Source organism: Phoenix dactylifera, chromosome 1, assembly GCF_009389715.1.
Source record: "Phoenix dactylifera cultivar Barhee BC4 chromosome 1, palm_55x_up_171113_PBpolish2nd_filt_p, whole genome shotgun sequence".
Taxonomy (NCBI): domain Eukaryota; kingdom Viridiplantae; phylum Streptophyta; class Magnoliopsida; order Arecales; family Arecaceae; genus Phoenix; species Phoenix dactylifera.
In genome coordinates, this window is record NC_052392.1 from 4,812,358 (window position 1) to 4,831,090 (window position 18,733).

Below are 18,733 nucleotides of genomic sequence, written 5' to 3' on the forward strand. Positions count from 1 at the left end.
TTTGTTACTTCCATCTTTAGCTTGACGCCATCACGAGGCATTGTTACTACTTCGACACTTAAGTTACATGATATGACATGATATTATTGTCTTGGACCCTTAGTTAAAGCATTGGGAACCTAGTGAGGTCTGCACATCTGCAGTCATTGCTTGTGTTGATTTCAGTCATCATCCATCTAAAAAGGGGCTAGACTTAGTAGTCGGAGCATTCTTGGAATTTGATGATTTTATTTTTGTAGATTCACTAGATGTTAAAAAAATCAGGAACTGGAATAATTTAAAGGGGTTTTGTTTAATGCCTGATGGTTTCCCAATCTTTTGATAAGCAAACTGACCCCACTGCAGATGTGTTTGAGTGTTTCTTGTTTTGCTTGGTGAATAATGTGTAGAAAGCTCTTTTTTCCCCATTCCCACTGCTAGAATCACAGAAAGAGTTGAGTTAGCACCATTCACTTTGTCTTAAGAAATTTTATTTGACTTGGTCCAACTCTGTTTGTTTTACCAATCTAAGCTTTGATATTAAATTTGACGCCACCCCTGAAAACAGTGTCATTTGCAACATTTTTTATCCTTCTCTGTTTGTGAGGTTTCCAGATCTCGGTGGTCGGCAATTTGGTCCCTTCGGGCCCTGAATCTCGATTTGACCTTTTTTTATACACAGCTCTTTATTTCTGCCTCATTGTTTTATTATAAAATGACTGTTTTAATCTGGTGCTAATTTTGAAGTTTTCTGTAGCCTTCCTTTCACTTTTAGTGATCCTTTTCTTTTCCCTCTGTCATAAATGGTCTTCAATAGTCTTCCACATAATGGAATTTCTTAGTTCTACAGAGTCTTTGTTAACTTGGATCCTTACTAGGATCTACTTTTTGTCTTGTCCTGGAAATTTTCAATGCTGAAAAGGTTTGTTTACAAATGGTAGTTTTTGATTTTTATCCATTTTCTCTAGCTTTTAGCATGTAGTGAGCTCCATATCTTCCTACTGGTCTCTGGATCATTGACATTCTTTGAATTAGATATACTCTTGGGGCATTTTGTTAAGGGCTGACTCACTTAGCTTGTGCACTTTATGTCTTATGTCACATGTCCCCTTCTTTATGCTTCTGAACATTGCACATATTTTAATCTTCTTCTATGGCTTAAATTATCAGTTTTATGTCCTTGTGACTTGCATTTCTTGGTCAGGAGCTGGTTTCTGTTGGTACATTGTTGGTCAAAATTGCTGTCATCCTTCTAATATCTTCTTATGGATTTTTGGCTATCTTTTTTGCCAATCACACATACTTTTTCCAAAGATTCGACTATAACTCAATCTTCATACTTACCAAACTTACCTGGCTTTGTATCGTGTTCTCAATAGTTTGTGCCTTCAACATTGTTATATGTTAATTTATACTTGCGTTAGAAATCAGGCCTTTTGTTCCACTGAACTTTGTTCATTCTATCATGCAAAATTTTCACTCATTGGTTGTCTCTACTTGTTTTGTCATCTCAGGTCCTTGTAGTAAGACCCAGTTAGCAAGTTTGGTGCAAGTGCCCTTTGTTTGTGACTTGTTGTCCATTGCCTTCTTGTAGATTTCTGGCATCATCGTCCTATGTCTTGACTCTTTCTTTGAGCTTGCCCCTTATACCGTGCTATTCGCAGACCTTTCTATTCATCTTGCTTTTTTGGCAATCAGCTTCTGAGGTTTATTGTCATTCTCACTGTCACTTATACTTCTTTTAAAGATTTTACTGCACTTTCAGCATGTTTGTTAGGTTAATTTTCTCTAGTATTGTATCTTTGAGTTCAGGATGGTCGTCCCTAGTCACTAGCATTACACTGGGTTTTTGTTGTTTGGTTGCTGTGGTACTCTTCAACATTCAGTACTTCATAGTCATATATCTTCTGACATCATCTTGGTTCATCCTCATGTGGCATAGTTTGTAACAAAGAGTAATATCCTAGGAACTTGAAGTTCTAGAGTTATACAATATGTTAATGTGATTGAATTTGATTATTGACACCCATCATTTGCATGGCATCTTAGGCATATGGAGGACCTTTCAGACTAAGTCCATGATATTAACATCATTTCCTGAGTATGGACTGTTGCCACCAAATCCTTATCTGGTAAATGGTTAGGAAATGATTCTCAATTTCATGGTCCAAAAATGCTGCAGGTTTACATGAAATAAGACAGCCGACAAAACAGTAATTAGTTATCAGGTTCTTAGTGAAAATCATGTGGATTAACAGGCATGCTCTTATTATTATTTTTGTTGGCCATGATTTTTGTTCCTATTATCAAGCAGTATCACCTATATTAGGTATGCTTTTTTGGCGATTGTTTAAAGAAACCTTTTCTTTTTCGATGTCAAATTAAAGATGAGGAAGAAATATTTGATGTTCAAGACAAGCGATCTCTTTTCCCTCTTGGGTGGATTCATGTAAGTATTATTTTTGACACCTGTATGTTTATCAATCTCCATTTAATTATTTTGCCAATTCATTTCGAGCACACTGTCACGCCCCGAACCCGGGGGCCCGGGGCGCGAGCAGACGCCGCGCACCTGCAGGGCGGACCCCGCAGGCACGCAAGGCAGATAAATCAGATTCCACATCAATAGCTAAACAAAGATAAATTCCAACTTTCAATTCAAATGTCCATATATACATAAGTCAAAAGAAAGTCCATATCTACTAGCTAATTACATCATGATCACTCTATCCCGTAATCCCCATAATCATATATCATCACCTGCAAAAATGTAAATGGTAGGAGTGAGCTAACAGCTCAGTAGGCGACATCATGCAATAAAGTCGTCATATAACATGTCATAATGCATATAAAAGCAGCTAAACACATAAATCCAAAAATCCACACAATAATCTGTAAACCCAATCCGAGACTCAAAATAACTCAACCGCATGACTACGGCCACATCACCCAGTGGCATGGTTACACCGAAGTGCCAATACAACTCTCCGAAGAGCCGCTCCACTGAGCCAACGCACCACTGTGCCGCACCCCCTGGTGCCAAACTCACGCTCCACCGAGCCGCTCCGAAGAGCAAAATGCACCCCTGTGCCGCCACTATTCTATCACCGGTGGTCGCGGTGTCGGAACTAGTTCCTCAGTACAAGTCGACAGGGCCAACGTATCATCCCATTGGCGGGGTCTAGACTATAGTCACGCGGATTTTAAAAATCAATAAATCAACTTTTTATATCAAAATCATAATCATACTCCCCACAGTAAAGCGCATAACAATTTATGAAATTAAATATTTAATTTTAATTCTAACACATATTGCTAATAATAAATCAATAAATCAACATATGCAAGATACATGTTAAAATTCTACTTTAAAGCAACGGTCACCTACCTGGGTTCGCTTAAAAATTCCTGCCACAGATATCACGAACCCATGATTAAAACATAAACATTATTTATTTAATTAACTAAGAAACATAATTTAAATAATTTTCAAACCCTTAAACTCCTAAGTTCATAGATCCAAGAATGGGCCCCTAAGATCAAACATAGACCCTAAAATCAGAATCCTTTAAACCCAAGTCAATTGTGGCCCAAAACAGATTAGGCCCAACTGAACCAAACCAGTTTACAGGCCCAGATCAGATCTCGGGCCCAAACCAACCCAGCCCACAGATCCAATTAGGTTCAACTCAGCCCAACACAGATTCCCAACCCAACCCAAACCAGATCTGATCAGACCAGATCAGATCAAATCTTGACGAACCAGATTATACTTACATCAGGCTAACCCAAATTCCTGACTCAGATTCAGACCCTAATCAAAACCCATTCACTCAAATCCAGATCAAACCCAATACAAGGATTAGGTGGAACCGGTTCACAGTTTAGACCCGGTTCAAAGTCTGGTTCACCATTAAGGCACACATTTCAAAGCAAGGAAAAACACCCAGGCCGAATGAAGAAGAAGAAGAAGAAAGAGAAGAAGAAGAAGGAAGAGAAGAAGAAGAAGAAGAAGAAGAAGAAGAAAGGAAAAGGAAGAAGGGGGGGGTGGCTGGTGGCTCCGGTCGGCCCTCGGCGGCCGACCGTGGCCCTCGACGGCGGCGCTCGGCCCGCCGCCGTCGACCATCCCACTGTCACAAGCCGAGCGGAGGAAGAAGAAGAGAAGAAGGAGAGGAAGAAAGGGAGGAAAGAGAGGGAGACCGGGGCTGGAAGCCCGGCCCCCGTTCACCCACCTCCGACCGAACCCATTTCGGCCGGATTGACCCCGGCCGGCCACCGTCGGCCGGCTGAATCCCACAAGGATTTCATCTCCGAAATAGGGAAATGAAAACGAACACCTACTCCCATTCCTTTCCCCTTAAATTCATAAAAACAATAGTAAGAGGTTATCTTCCTCACCTCCGGTCGCCGACGAGTGGGTTCCCGGCGGCGATGGCGGCGATGGCGGCGGCGGTGCTCCGGCAATCCTCTCACGAAGGGGGAAAAAGAGGGAATGAAGGGTTAGATTTTTAGAGGGATGGGAAGGGATAGGGTCCCTCTGTGGGTTTCCCAACCCTCTTTTTAACGAGAAGAGGGAGAGAGAGAATAGGGGGCGGGGCTTTCGCTGGCCGTTCGGCTGGCGTGGTCGTCGTGGGGATGACCACGATGAACCCACTGAAGTCGGCAAGGAGTGCCGACTTCAGTTCGTTGGGCCCTAGGACGGGCCCAATTCGGGTCTTCACACTCTAACCAACTAAAAAGAAATTTCGTCCTCGAAATTAAAACATACCTCAATCCAAGAACAAGGCAGGAAACTTCTCTCTCATCTCCTCTTCCAGCTCCCAGGTAGCTTCTCTCTCACTGTGATTGCTCCACTGCACTTTTACATAAGGAATCGTGCGCCTCCTCAAAACTTGGTCCTTTCTATTTACCACACGTATTAAGTTCTTTTGATCTCCTTCAAAAGAATTCCAAATTCCCAACCTTGGATTAAACTGTCATAATTATATCCCAAAGAAATTAATTTCTCTTAATTCTACCCAGAGATCATAATTGGCTTAATAGAAATAGGAGAAATCTTTAGTATCAAATCCTCTTAATATTCTATAATCATTTTTTTTTCTTTTCTTTCTCCCACATCATTCCAACAAATAAGAGATCCATGTTAAAACATTCCAAGTCTAAGACCAACCAAAGAATCATCATCCGTAAATGCTAAATTTAACATGCCCAAGATTCTCCCAAAAGTTGTCAACAATAGAAGAATCCACTGGTGAGAATTACATAGCTACCTTTAGATCATCCATAGAATCAACAACGGTCAATATTGCTAACACATATTGCTAATAATGAATCAATAAATCAACATATGCAAGATACATGTTAGAATTCTACTTTAAAGCAACGGTCACCTACCTGGGTTCGCTTAAAAATCCCTGTCACAGATATCACGAACCCCTGATTAAACATAAATATTAATTATTTAATTAATTTAGAAACATAATTTAAACTAATTGCAATCCCTTAAATTCCTAAGTTCAAAGATCCAAGAATAAATAGACTAAATCCCAAAAATCAGAATCCTTTAACCCAAAACCAATTGTGGCCCAACACAGATTAGGCCCAACTGAACCAAACCAGATTATAGGTCCAGATCAGATCTCGGGCCCAAACCAACCCAGCCCACAGATCCAATCAGGCCCAACTCAGCCCAAAAACAGTTCCCTAGCCCAACCCAAACCAGGTCTGATCAGACCATAACAAAACCCATTCATGAAATAGGTGGAACCGGTTCACAATATAAACCCGGTTCAAGATCTGGTTCCCAAATAAAGCACGGATTTCAAAGCGAGGAAAAACACTCAGGCCGAATAAAGAAGAAGAAGAAGAAGAAGAAGAAGAGAAGAAGAAAGAAGGAAGAGAAGAAGAAGAAGAAGAAGAAGAAGAGGGAAAGGAAGAAGGGGGGGTGGCTGGTGGCTCCGGTCGGCCCTCGGCGGCGGCACTCGGCCAGCCGCCGTCGGCCATCCCACCTTCACGGGCGGCGCCGGACGGGAAGAAGAAGAGAAGGAGAGAGAGAGAGAGGAAGAAAAGGGAGGAAAGAGAGGGAGACCGGGGCTGGAAGCCCGGCCCCCGTTCACCCACCTCCGGCCGAACCCATTTCGGCCGGATGGACCCCGGCCGGCCACTGTCGGCCGGCCAACTTCACAAAAAAAAAATCTTCAGAAACAGGGGAAGATAAAACCGGTTGATATCCCTCATTTTCCCCCTTAAATCCATAAAAAGTGATAACAAAAAAAATATCTTCCTCACCTCCGGTCGTCAGCGGATGAATCCCCCGCGGCTCCGGCGGTGACGGGGCTCCGGCGGTGACGGGGCTCCGGCGACGGCAGCGGCAGCGGCTCTCAAGGAAGGGGAAAGAGTTAGAGGAGGAAATGTTAGATTTTTTAGAGGAATAGGGAGGGGTTCCTCTGATAGTTCACGAAGGGAGAGAGAGAGAGAGGGAGGGAGAGGGAAGAGGGGGGGCTTGCAGTGATTTCGCTGGCCGTTCGGCCGGCGTGGTCATCGTGGTCACCCCCACGACGACCCAACTAAAGTCGGCATCCCTTGCCGACTTCAGTTTGTTGGGCCCTAGGATGGGCCCAATTCAGGTCTTCACACTCTAACCAACTAAAAAGAAATTTCGTCCTCGAAATTAAAACATACCTCAATCCGAGAACAAGGCAGAAAACTTCTCCCTCATCTCCTCCAGCTCCCAAGTAGCTTCTCTCTCACTGTGATTGCTCCACTGCACCTTTACATAAGGAATCGTGCGCCTCCTCAAAACTTGGTCCTTCCTATCCACTATACAGATAGGCTGCTTAACATAAGAAAGATCTGCTCGGAGTTGCAAAGGTGCCACTTCGATCACATGACTGGGATCAGCAATATACCTCCTCAACATAGAGATATGGAAAACAGAATGAACCCCCGATAAAGCAGGTGGAAGTGCCAGCTTATAAGCAACAGCTCCAACTCTCTCGAGGATCTCGAATGGTCCCACATATCTCGGGCTGAGCTTACCCCGAACTCCAAATCGCATCACCCCTTTAGAAGGGGACACTCTGAGAAAAACATGTCTCCGATTTGGAATTCCAGTTCCCGCCTCCTAATATCAGCATAACTCTTCTGTCTGCTTTGAGCTGTCCGGAGGCGTTCCCTGATCAGCTGGATCTTCTCTACTGTTTGTTGCACAATCTCGGGGCCCATAATTTTTCTTTCACCAACATCATCCCAACAGATAGGTGATCTACACTTTCTTCCATATAGAGCCTCATAAGGTACCATTTGAATACTTGCCTGGTAACTATTATTATATGCAAACTCAACCAAAGGCAAGTGACAGTCCCAAGAACCTTTCATATTCATTACACAAGCTCTTAGCGTATCTTCCAAGGTCTGAATGGTTCTTTCTGATTGGCCATCAGTCTGAGGGTGGAAAGCTGTGCTGAAGCTCAGAGTGGTCCCCAAAGCTTTGTGCAGACTACCCCAAAAGTGAGATACAAACCGCGAGTCCCTATCGGAAACAATGGATACGGGTACTCCATGCAACCTTACTATTTGTTCAATGTAGAGCTCTGCAAATTTTTTCCAAGGTCATTCCTACTTTCGCTGTGCAACTCTGATCAATATTCTCCAAAATTTCTTAATGATCCCAGATCATCAACATTTTTTTTTTTATATATATATATAATATCCAAACAAAATTTTATCCTTGCTTCCCAAGTACACTAGGTCATGATTAACCCTTGAGATAGTTGCCGTATTTGTACCATCACATTATCAAGTAATCATATTCTAGATCCAAATTTGAACTAAGCCAATTCTAGTTTTCCTTGGCAATTCCATTATACAAGTTGATATTTATTCTAAGCTTTGATAATTAAAAGATTCTAGATTAACTTACTCAGGAGCTTACTCAATCATCCCGAATCTTTTCTTTTAGGCTAAACTTATTTGGGCCTCTAATGAAATCCCACTTGCATTTCTCATATGGTGATACAAAATCCACAATCAACTCACAGCCTTGATTAATAAATATTTAACTCACACAAATCTAATAATCTGGTTCAAAGATTTACAAGAAATTCCTCCAAGATATAAGCTCTATGATTTTACATTGAGATCAATTCCTTAAATAAGTAAAATATTTTTTATTTGCAATACTGCAAATATTTCGGAATCTTGTAAACTACTAGACTTAGAGAATCTATTCAAAACACCACAAACTCATTAACTATTTCATCCCTTTAGTAATAGTTCCCATTTTTTTTTAAATATATATATTGCAGATAAAAGAATCTACTAATAACTCAATGATATCCATATTGATCAAAATCAAAAACACTATACTTTACAACGAAATTTTTCATTAACAAGAAAAACCATCAAGAACTTTTCCAAATCAAAGAGGACCTATTTTCGACCAACCCAAAAATATTTTAATACTCTAATATTCTCAAGACGTACTAATTGACTTCCCATCATAATACCAATCTTAATTGTAAAACGAAAAGATATAAAATTTCAAGTCCCAAGTAGAGCCAAAGAAGAACTCTTGAGTCTCATCCTTAAATATATTTTACTTATATATAACAATTTCATGTTTGATCCGACTACATATTTTAACCTCGAAGAATATCATAAAATCTCTCCTAGTTCAAGCATTAGACAACTTCCTATGAACGAAACTTAACTTGCCACCAAATAATTAACTTCAAACTAGAAGTAATATCCACAATACCTGATATCAAGTTGAACTTCCAAAATAATTACATTGCACGATAATATTCCATGATTAACATTCCTTCACTTAATTTAATCAAAATCTAATTAATCATAACTTGAAATACAAATTGTTCTACCAAGAATACTCTCGGAATAGCTTATTCACACTTCGGTTACGACCATAATTAGGTTGCATTCTAATTTTAGCACTTCAAAATTATGATAAAATAACTCAAATTTATCAATAACAAAAGCAAATAAATGCCTTCGTCTAATGGCCTAATGTCTACCCATCTCTCAAACTTTCCGATGAATCCTAAAGATCCTAAAACTTAAGCTCCATTTGACTATTTCAAACACAATCCCTAGGAATCTGAAACCTGAGCTCTGATACCAATAAATTTGTCACGCCCCGAACCCGGGGGCTCGGGGCGCGAGCAGACGCCGCGCACCTGCAGGGCGGACCCCGCAGGCACGCAAGGCAGATAAATCAGATTCCACATCAATAGCTAAACAAAGATAAATTCCAACTTTCAATTCAAATGTCCATATATACATAAGTCAAAAGAAAGTCCATATCTACTAGCTAATTACATCATGATCACTCTATCCCGTAATCCCCATAATCATATATCATCACCTGCAAAAATATAAATGGTAGGAGTGAGCTAACAGCTCAGTAGGCGACATCATGCAATCAAGTCGTCATATAACATGTCATAATGCATATAAAAGCAGCTAAACACATAAATCCAAAAATCCATACAATAATCTGTAAACCCAATCCGAGACTCAAAATAACTCAACCGCATGACTACGGCCACATCACCCAGTGGCATGGTTACACCGAAGTGCCAATACAACTCTCCGAAGAGCCGCTCCACTGAGCCAACGCACCACTGTGCCGCACCCCCTGGTGCCAAACTCACGCTCCACCGAGCCGCTCCGAAGAGCAAAATGCACCCCTGTGCCGCCACTATTCTATCACCGGTGGTCGCGGTGTCAGAACTGGTTCCTCAGTACAAGTCGACAGGGCCAACGTATCATCCCATTGGCGGGGTCTAGACTATAGTCACGCGGATTTTGAAAATCAATAAATCAACTTTCTATATCAAAATCATAATCATACTCCCCACAGTAAAGCGCATAACAATTTATGAAATTAAATATTTAATTTTAATTCTAACACATATTGCTAATAATGAATCAATAAATCAACATATGCAAGATACATGTTAGAATTCTACTTTAAAGCAACGGTCGCCTACCTGGGTTCGCTTAAAAATCCCTGTCACAGATATCACGAACCCCTGATTAAACATAAATATTAATTATTTAATTAATTTAGAAACATAATTTAAACTAATTCCAATTCCTTAAATTCCTAAGTTCAAAGATCCAAGAATAAATAGACTAAATCCCAAAAATCAGAATCCTTTAACCCAAAACCAATTGTGGCCCAACACAGATTAGGCCCAACTGAACCAAACCAGATTATAGGTCCAGATCAGATCTCGGGCCCAAACCAACCCAGCCCACAGATCCAATCAGGCCCAACTCAGCCCAAAAACAGTTTCCTAGCCCAACCCAAACCAGGTCTGATCAGACCATAACAAAACCCATTCATGAAATAGGTGGAACCGGTTCACAATATAAACCCGGTTCAAGATCTGGTTCCCAAATAAAGCGCGGATTTCAAAGCGAGGAAAAACACTCAGGCTGAATAAAGAAGAAGAAGAAGAAGAAGAAGAAGAGAAGAAGAAAGAAGGAAGAGAAGAAGAAGAAGAAGAAGAAGAAGAAGAAGAAGAGGGAAAGGAAGAAGGGGGGGTGGCTGGTGGCTCCGATCGGCCCTCGGCGGCCGACCGTGGCCCTCGGCGGCGGCGCTCGGCCAGCCGCCGTCGGCCATCCCACCTTCACGGGCGGCGCCGGACGGGAAGAAGAAGAGAAGAAGGAGAGAGAGAGAGAGAGGAAGAAAAGGGAGGAAAGAGAGGGAGACCGGGGCTGGAAGCCCGGCCCCCGTTCACCCACCTCCGGCCGAACCCATTTTGGCCGGATTGACCCCGGCCGGCCACTGTCGGCCGGCCAACTTCACAAAAAAAAAATCTTCAGAAACAGGGGAAGATAAAACCGGTTGATATCCCTCATTTTCCCCCTTAAATCCATAAAAAGTGATAACAAAAAAAATATCTTCCTCACCTCCGGTCCTCAGCGGATGAATCCCCCGCGGCTCCGGCGGTGACGGGGCTCCGGCGACGGCAGCGGCAGCGGCTCTCAAGGAAGGGGAAAGAGTTAGAGGAGGAAATGTTAGATTTTTTAGAGGAATAGGGAGGGGTTCCTCTGATAGTTCACGAAGGGAGAGAGAGAGAGAGAGGGAGGGAGAGGGAAGAGGGGGGGCTTGCGGTGATTTCGCTGGCCGTTCGGCCGGCGTGGTCATCGTGGTCACCCCCACGACGACCCAACTAAAGTCGGCATCCCTTGCCGACTTCAGTTTGTTGGGCCCTAGGATGGGCCCAATTCAGGTCTTCACAACACAGTGGACTGTCACTCACAAATGGTTAATTAATTTTTTGAGCAACTACTGGGCAGTATTATCTTGCCAATATTGCAATGCATTAATCCATGTTTCTCAAAATCCTTAGATAGAGTCTTATATGGAGTCTAAGGTTGTGTTTTATCATATATCTATTTTAGGTTTCCGGTTCCTTCTGTATATACATAATCTCTCTGGAGTAGGTAGTGCTGCTGGCATGGGACACATGTTGTGCTGCAACAAAAATAATGTAGCACTACAGAAAAAAAGACCATTCCCGATGCTTTCTAATGCATATACCAACGCTTATAAGTGTCGGTATTTTTATTACCGATGCTTTCTAAAGTGTCACAAAAGCGTCGGAAATGTTAGCGTGGAAATTTTATTTGCCGACGCTTTTAAAAAGCTTCTTTTGGCTGAACTGTATTGACCTATGCTAAACCAGCATGAATTGATGCTTGCCAAAGTGTCCAGTGCATGGTACTGACCTAGTGAGGGCACTAGTCTGGCACAGGTCACTGGAATTCATGGTAGTTGTATGTTTTTAGAATTCTAAGATCTGTTCTGAAATGCTCATACTTTCATTCTTCTTATGCATAATTTTTCTGAAGATAACTATTTATTGGCAAAGGGAAAAGATGGAGGGCACATGATGCTACTATAAGTATTTCTAGTATGAAATTCATAGTAATATTAAAGAATTTCATGTAAATGATCAATGCTTAAGACATTTGATGAGACGTGTCACCTCTCATTTGTGAAGGAAATAAAATTAACTGTTTCCAGCTACATGTTTATATTAGAACTTGAGGAAAGAAGCTAGTCAGGGAAAAAGCTGAAATAACTGTTTGCAGATTATTTTGCATTTTTGGTTTTTTCAATGTATATAGGCCAGTCTGTTTTGTTATTGTGATAGCATAAAATCTTCAACAAAATCCTTTTTCTAATACTGAAACTCATTTTGGTCATATTCTGTTTTTCCAGACACATCCAACATAGACCTGCTTCATGTCATCAATTGATCTTCACACTCATTATTCATATCAGGTAATATGTGATCGCTATAATCTATCGCTACCTTTGTCTGTTTTGAAGATGGCATTGTTGCAGTACTCTTAAACTTTATAAATAACTTTTGGAGTTCATTCATTGTAATATAATGTCTCAGTATGACTTTTTAGTTGGTCTATTTTGGAGTAAAAATGCAAGATATAAAATGGTATCCCGCCCTTGTCTGCCATTTGTCATCAGCGACAAGAACTTAGCTACTGGTTTCTGTTAAAATAAGCAGGTTTTTGTTATCTCAAGAACTGTTTTCAGTTATTCTGCCATTTTTGTGCAAATATTCTTAAATTGCGTGTAAAATTTAATCTAGTAAATTTGTAGTTATTATGATTTTTTTTGTTGAGTTAAATCATTTGTTTCAGCTAGTGATTTTCATATGTTTTGGTTTTTCAGGGAATTGGAGAAAGCAAAAAAAAACCCAAATTCCATGTCATGAAAAGCATGCAACTCTGCTTATTTGAGATTCATTTCTGTTAATTTTGCTTCAAGTACTATTCATTGTAAAAACTTATTGTATATCTTTAAAGATCTTCTGGACTCTGCTGGTTCTTTACAGGTTATGTTACCGGAAGCAGTTGCAATTGTTATGGCACCAACTGACACATCTAGGTATGTTCTGTTTCTTACTTGATCAAAATTTAATTGACAGTGACTTGTTGGTTGCGTCAAGGAAAAAATTAACAAAGCTCTTAAAAAATACTAATATATCTGAAGGGTGGGCCTGAGGAGGAATATGTGAAGAAAACTGCACCAAAGTAAGGGATGCAATTAGGTGACTGTATGAAAACTATTAGAAACATTCACATTTCTCTGCTACTGCCACCCATTATGTTGTTGGCTATCAAATATCATCAGTCGAGGACAGCTCAACAGGCCAGAAGGAAAATTGTCATTTTATTTCCAACATCTATGTTTGGATGACTATGCAAAGTGATGACTGTGCTTTTATGTTTTAATAAATGTTTTTTGAGGTGCTTATTTTTTTGAGCATTGGTGAAATGGAGGAGAATATTTGACCATTTGGGACAATTGCTCACAGCTTGATCAAAAGTATGAATACAACAGGAAATCCACAGATCATGGTTTGATGCCTCATCTGCTAGTTTGTTTTTGACTGATTAGTTTGAAATAAAACATGAAATTAGTATCTGCAATTTTGTCAACTTGGAATGTGATATAAAAGCATTTATTTTTGGTTGAAAGGATCTTCACAACCTGATTTCTGCATGCAGAACCCATGGCATATTCCATCTGATGGATCCAAATGGTGTTTCTGTGATACGTTGGCAGCCCGACCTATGAACACTGTTTGCATGTTTACATGAACCCCAATCTTAAGTTTGTTGTCATTGACCTTCATAACTCATAATCACCCATTGCACTGAAGGTACATGTTCAGTTTCAGCAGGCAAGAGATTGTAAGGTGGCATATGGCATAGCATCAACCTTCCAGGATCTTGCTTTAGGTTTGCCCCATTTATTTGGGACTCAACTGATCTACAAGTGTTAAGAATTGTTGATCATTTCAATCTACCAAATTAAATGCTGAGGCTCCACCGAGGGTTCAATGGAGCTGAACATACTAGGATGCCTTGGTGGTTTCTTCAACTTCACAAATGGTGAGCATATAGAGGTCATCTAGTATTCATGTTTGTTTGTATAAAAGAAATATGGTCTTCGGACGCCATTCATACAACCATAAGAGTTCATGCTAGATGTAGCCACTGTGGAAGAGGCCTCTTCGCAGGTATTTATTGTAGAATGGTTCCAGTCATTTCTGGACATGTAGTAGTTGTTGTGGAATCAATCTGTCTTTGCTGTTGTTTCTCATTTGCCTGTAGTTTATTGTGGTTTCTTTCTTAGCAATCTATTTGTTTTATCATTTTGTATTTGTATCTCTCTTCCAGTTATGTTTGAACTAGTTATTATTCCATATGAATCATAGGTTTTCTTTCTACCCTCATTTACTTGTTTGTTCATCTCTTTGTTGGTCTATAAATGATGCAATGAGCCGATGCATTTGCATGTAGAAAGCCAGTGATTAAAACATCTATGCGGTATTTATGTGTAGATGCATATGGTTATGTGCTAGTTCTACCAAACTTGGTAGAGGTTTTGATGACAGGTGCCATGGAGATCCAATCTTTTAAACCAAATTGTCTTTGCTAACATATTATTTTAACATACTCTCCCCGTTCAAGCCCTGATATCCTCGTCAGGTTAAGGGTTCCAATCAATTCAAATCTAATCACAAACACTACGATCGGTGTGTGGTCGGTCCCAATGGATCCATGCTACTGTGACTTCTAGTCCACATAGGTTATGGGCTAGATTCGCTCTTATATCATTTATAATAATTTAGAATTTTATCCAAAATGGCTAGCTGAAAAGTATTATTTGGGTTCATTGATTCTGTACAAGTATCCAAAATCTATCCAGTAAATAATCGATGTGGGACTAAATGCATGTCCGCACGGGTTCAGATCCACCGCTTAGTTAGTGGACCAATCCAACTGTAAAGTAACATGCACAATGATGGGTTGAAAAAGGACAACAATGCAAGATATGCGTGCTTATGCGTGTTGCTTTACGGTTGGACTGATCCACCAACTTAGCGCGGTAGATAGGTGGATGGAAAGTAAAGAGGAAGAGAGAGGGGATTGAGATTGAGATGGAAAATGGTGACCTCAAAGACATAGGACAGATGGAGGGATAGAGAAAGAAAGAGCGATAAGGATTATCTTAGCAAGCATAAGAATTTGATGGAGGCATCCAAAGACCATCCATTTCAACTCGTTGCAATTAGGTTATAATCCCCTCAGCTAAAATGAAATTTGACCTATTTCATCTTAGTGACCAAAATTTGGCCTCCTTTGGTTCTTTTTATTTTCAATAGCGGAATGGTGGAAAGAATACTTTATGTCCTTGAATGTGTTAGCATCATTAGAAGTACTTGGACGGTAATGGTGAGGAATTCATGCATGACAAGGGCCATCTAGGGATGGCAATCAAGTCGAGTTGGATGCAGATTGGGTCAAAAATTCATCAACCCAAATTCGACATATTTATTAAACAGATCAAAATTTCAAATTTGAATCCAACCTGTTTATTAAATAGGTAACCCGATCTAACCCATATACTCATTTATTAAACAGATCAACTCAGGTTAAACGAGTTAAATATGTTACAGATTTTTAATAGGTTAAATAAATTTAAATAAGTTAAACAAGTTAAGTGGATCGAGTTAAACAGGCTAGAAATAGGTTAAACAGATTTTAAATAGATTAAACGGATTGGATATGATCCAATCCAATTATTAAACGGGTCAAAATAAGTTAAATGGGTCAAAAATTTAAATCTGAATCTAATTCATTTAATAAATAGATTTAGATATATTATCTTATTTACGATCTAAAATTATTTATGTCAAACTCAAATCTACTTATAGTATGTTGTTTGCGGATTAGATTAGTAAATCGGATCATAAATTATCACTAACATCACTAACAGAGACACCATTATAATATATATATATATATATATATATATATATATATATATATATATATATATATCTTAAAAAACTCTCCTCTAATCTTTTCCGTGTGTTGCTTCCTAACTGGTGGAAGCCCGGTCGAAACATGTTTTACTTTCACCAAGCCAAGCCAGAGTCACCAAGTTTTAAAATTAGTTAGAATTTTAAAATCAAATTGCTGGAAAGAAAGCCATCTTGGATCCATGCATTTAAGTCGAGAGACTAATCGACATCGCATCAATTGATTGATAGGAATCGATTGATAGGAAGTGCCAGATGAAACGACAAATTGACGAACTAGCTATAAATATTAAGCTTCCTCGTTCGGCACCTGCGTTAAATAAAATGACAAGAAATGCACGCATTACGCGAAGAGTGCACAGGAAATGCATTCATTGCATAAAATGACAAGCGAAGTAGAAACCGAGATGCTGACCCAGGCATTAAATGACCACTGTAAGTGCATGGCTAAAAAAAATCAGAGCTACGAACTATCCCTGCCTGCACTGAGAGTTTATATGCTGCAGATGGTAACGCCTATCATGTATGTGTCGCAGAAGAGGCGAAACATCATACTAATTATAAAAAAAGATTGGATTCAACAGTGCTTGTTGAGTCTTGGGTGCTGACTGGATGGAAGGGTAAAGTTTTTGACTAGTTGAATGGTAATCTGGGTTCAACTCTGCCAACAAAAAAAAAAAAAAAAAGGGTCACAATGGTCGATGCAAATTGACCAGTCCACTCTTCCCTTCAACTTTCTCGTCGATCCTTCTACCCTTGGCCACCTAAAGGTAAATTTTAATGGTAATCTGCTAAATGATAGAGGTTGTACTAAAATTGCATTTGTGATCAAAGATCATGATTTCAAACTGATTGCTGTAGGAGGATGGCGTTTCTTCGAGACATCGGTTTCTGAAGGCATCATTCTAGAGAAAAATTCAGCAAAGATAATCGAGCAGATTCTACAGAAGAGGTTGAGAGAGACAGATCATCCGCTTTTAAATGACATCTGGAGGCTGCTGAGAGAGTGTGATGTCTTTTAAATTGTATATATATTTCAGGAGGCGAATAGAGCTGTTGATTAGGTCGCCTTCTTTGCCGCTCACCATTCCGAAGAAATCTTCTGAATCATTTTGTATATGTTTCTCCACCTCTGTGGGGTATTCTTTTTCTTGATTCAGATAGCAGTGCTCACATGAGATTAGTGTGAGCAGCCGAGGTACAAATAAAAATAAATAAAATAAATGTCATGTTGTTTTTCTTTATTATTTTTTGGTAAGGATTTTTTTTTTCAAGCCATGATGTAGGCTGTTGGAGTATTTTATATTTTTTTGATTTTTTATGATTTTGAAAAAGGTTCAAACCTTAAAAACTTTGATGTTTTTAATAATTTCGTATTAGATAATTTAATGCAAATAAACATGCATTTCATGAAATCCAATATGACCTAATATGGTTTTGTGAGTTTTGGGTTGGTGACCTCGGTCCCTCGGCGTGGCTGGCCGATTAGTCGTGTTATGCTCGAGATAGGCACATTCTTAACATTTTTGCCTACACTCCTATTTGATTCAAATTATAAACTCTAATTTGATTTAAATTTGAGCTGCCAACCATTTTGATTTTACTTTATATTTTGCGCTTGCATGTATAACACTAAGACTATCGACCTTTATAAGAATTTATGGCATTCATGAATCATGAGGTAGTCGTTAATGGCCTGCATAAGGAAGCTAGGCTTTGCAAGCCACCATCATAGGCTGGTTTTAATGGCCTCTCTGGAGGTAACCTAGACTTGATGTCTTTACCTTGGAATAAAGCAGTAAGCTTTGCATCTCTATGAGAATATTATTCTTCTCCTTCCCTTCTAGGTAATTAAAAGAGTATTTCGGGTCAGAACTCCACATTCTGCTTATGATTGGAGGATTCAGACTGAGCTAAGTTGTTATACCTCGAAGATGATAATATCATGAATACTGCAAAATTCATTCTCGAAGCAATATTTCTACTTACCATGATTCTGGCTACACCTTATGATATTAATTTTAGCGAAGTTTTAGAGTTGACTATTTCAATTATTGTCGGTCTAAGAAAAAATTTCACTATTTAGTAGTTGCTAATATTTGCATGCTTCAAAGGTCTAAAATAAAGTTCTATTGTTGATTTAAAATCTGAAATTTATAAACTCTGTAATATTGCAGCATCTAATTTCCAATATATATATGCTGCTCTGAAATCTTTGCATAAAGATAGTACCAATTTTATATTTCTGTTTTATAACTTATTTCTGCTGCTCTAAAAAATAGCACAGAATCTTTTGTTGTTCTCTTATCTCATACGTGCGAAAATCTTTTTCAGTTTTTACATTCTGTCAGGAAAGTTCTTTTTTTTAAAAAAAAAAATAAACCTCTTTTATATATTCTGTTCTGAAAAACAACACAGAAAATTCAGTTAGTTTTCAATCAAACCCCTTTGATTCTGCTGTTCAGCCCATTTGCAAAAAAATAAATTGGTTTTAACTTAATTCAGTGTTTTTGAATAAAATTCCTTTTAAAACCTGCTGTTCTGAAATTCTGCGCAGAAAAGTGTAATCTAGTTTTTAGATCAAAGTTCCTTAAAACCTGCTGCTTTCATGTCTGTGCTGGCATTACTTAGAAATAATTAATTTTTCAATGAAACCTACTTTTTGAAAGATCAGAGATGACCACATCTCTGAAAAAAAACAAAGCATTATTGAGAAACCTAACTCCTCCCTTTGCTCGTGTTTTGTGTACAGCAAGAACAAAAGAGAGAGAGTCGTTTAATGCGAGCAGTGAGAGTGACAGTGACAATATCGCATGAAGGAAGGGCAGAGAAAGCGGATTCAAGAGATGAGACAACTTCAC

General features: G+C 39.3%; 1 long non-coding RNA gene and 1 pseudogene across 1 annotated transcript; one reads left to right on the top strand and one right to left on the bottom strand.

The window, feature by feature from the left end:
- Positions 1-2,057: 2,057 nt before the first annotated feature.
- On the top strand, positions 2,058-13,742 carry LOC113463065 (annotated as a pseudogene).
- LOC120110181 lies at positions 9,228-10,031 on the bottom strand. The gene is made up of 2 exons (XR_005510954.1): positions 9,990-10,031; positions 9,228-9,361 (listed from the first exon to the last, which is right to left on the bottom strand). It is a non-coding gene; the product is annotated as an uncharacterized LOC120110181 (long non-coding RNA).
- Positions 13,743-18,733: the final 4,991 nt, after the last annotated feature.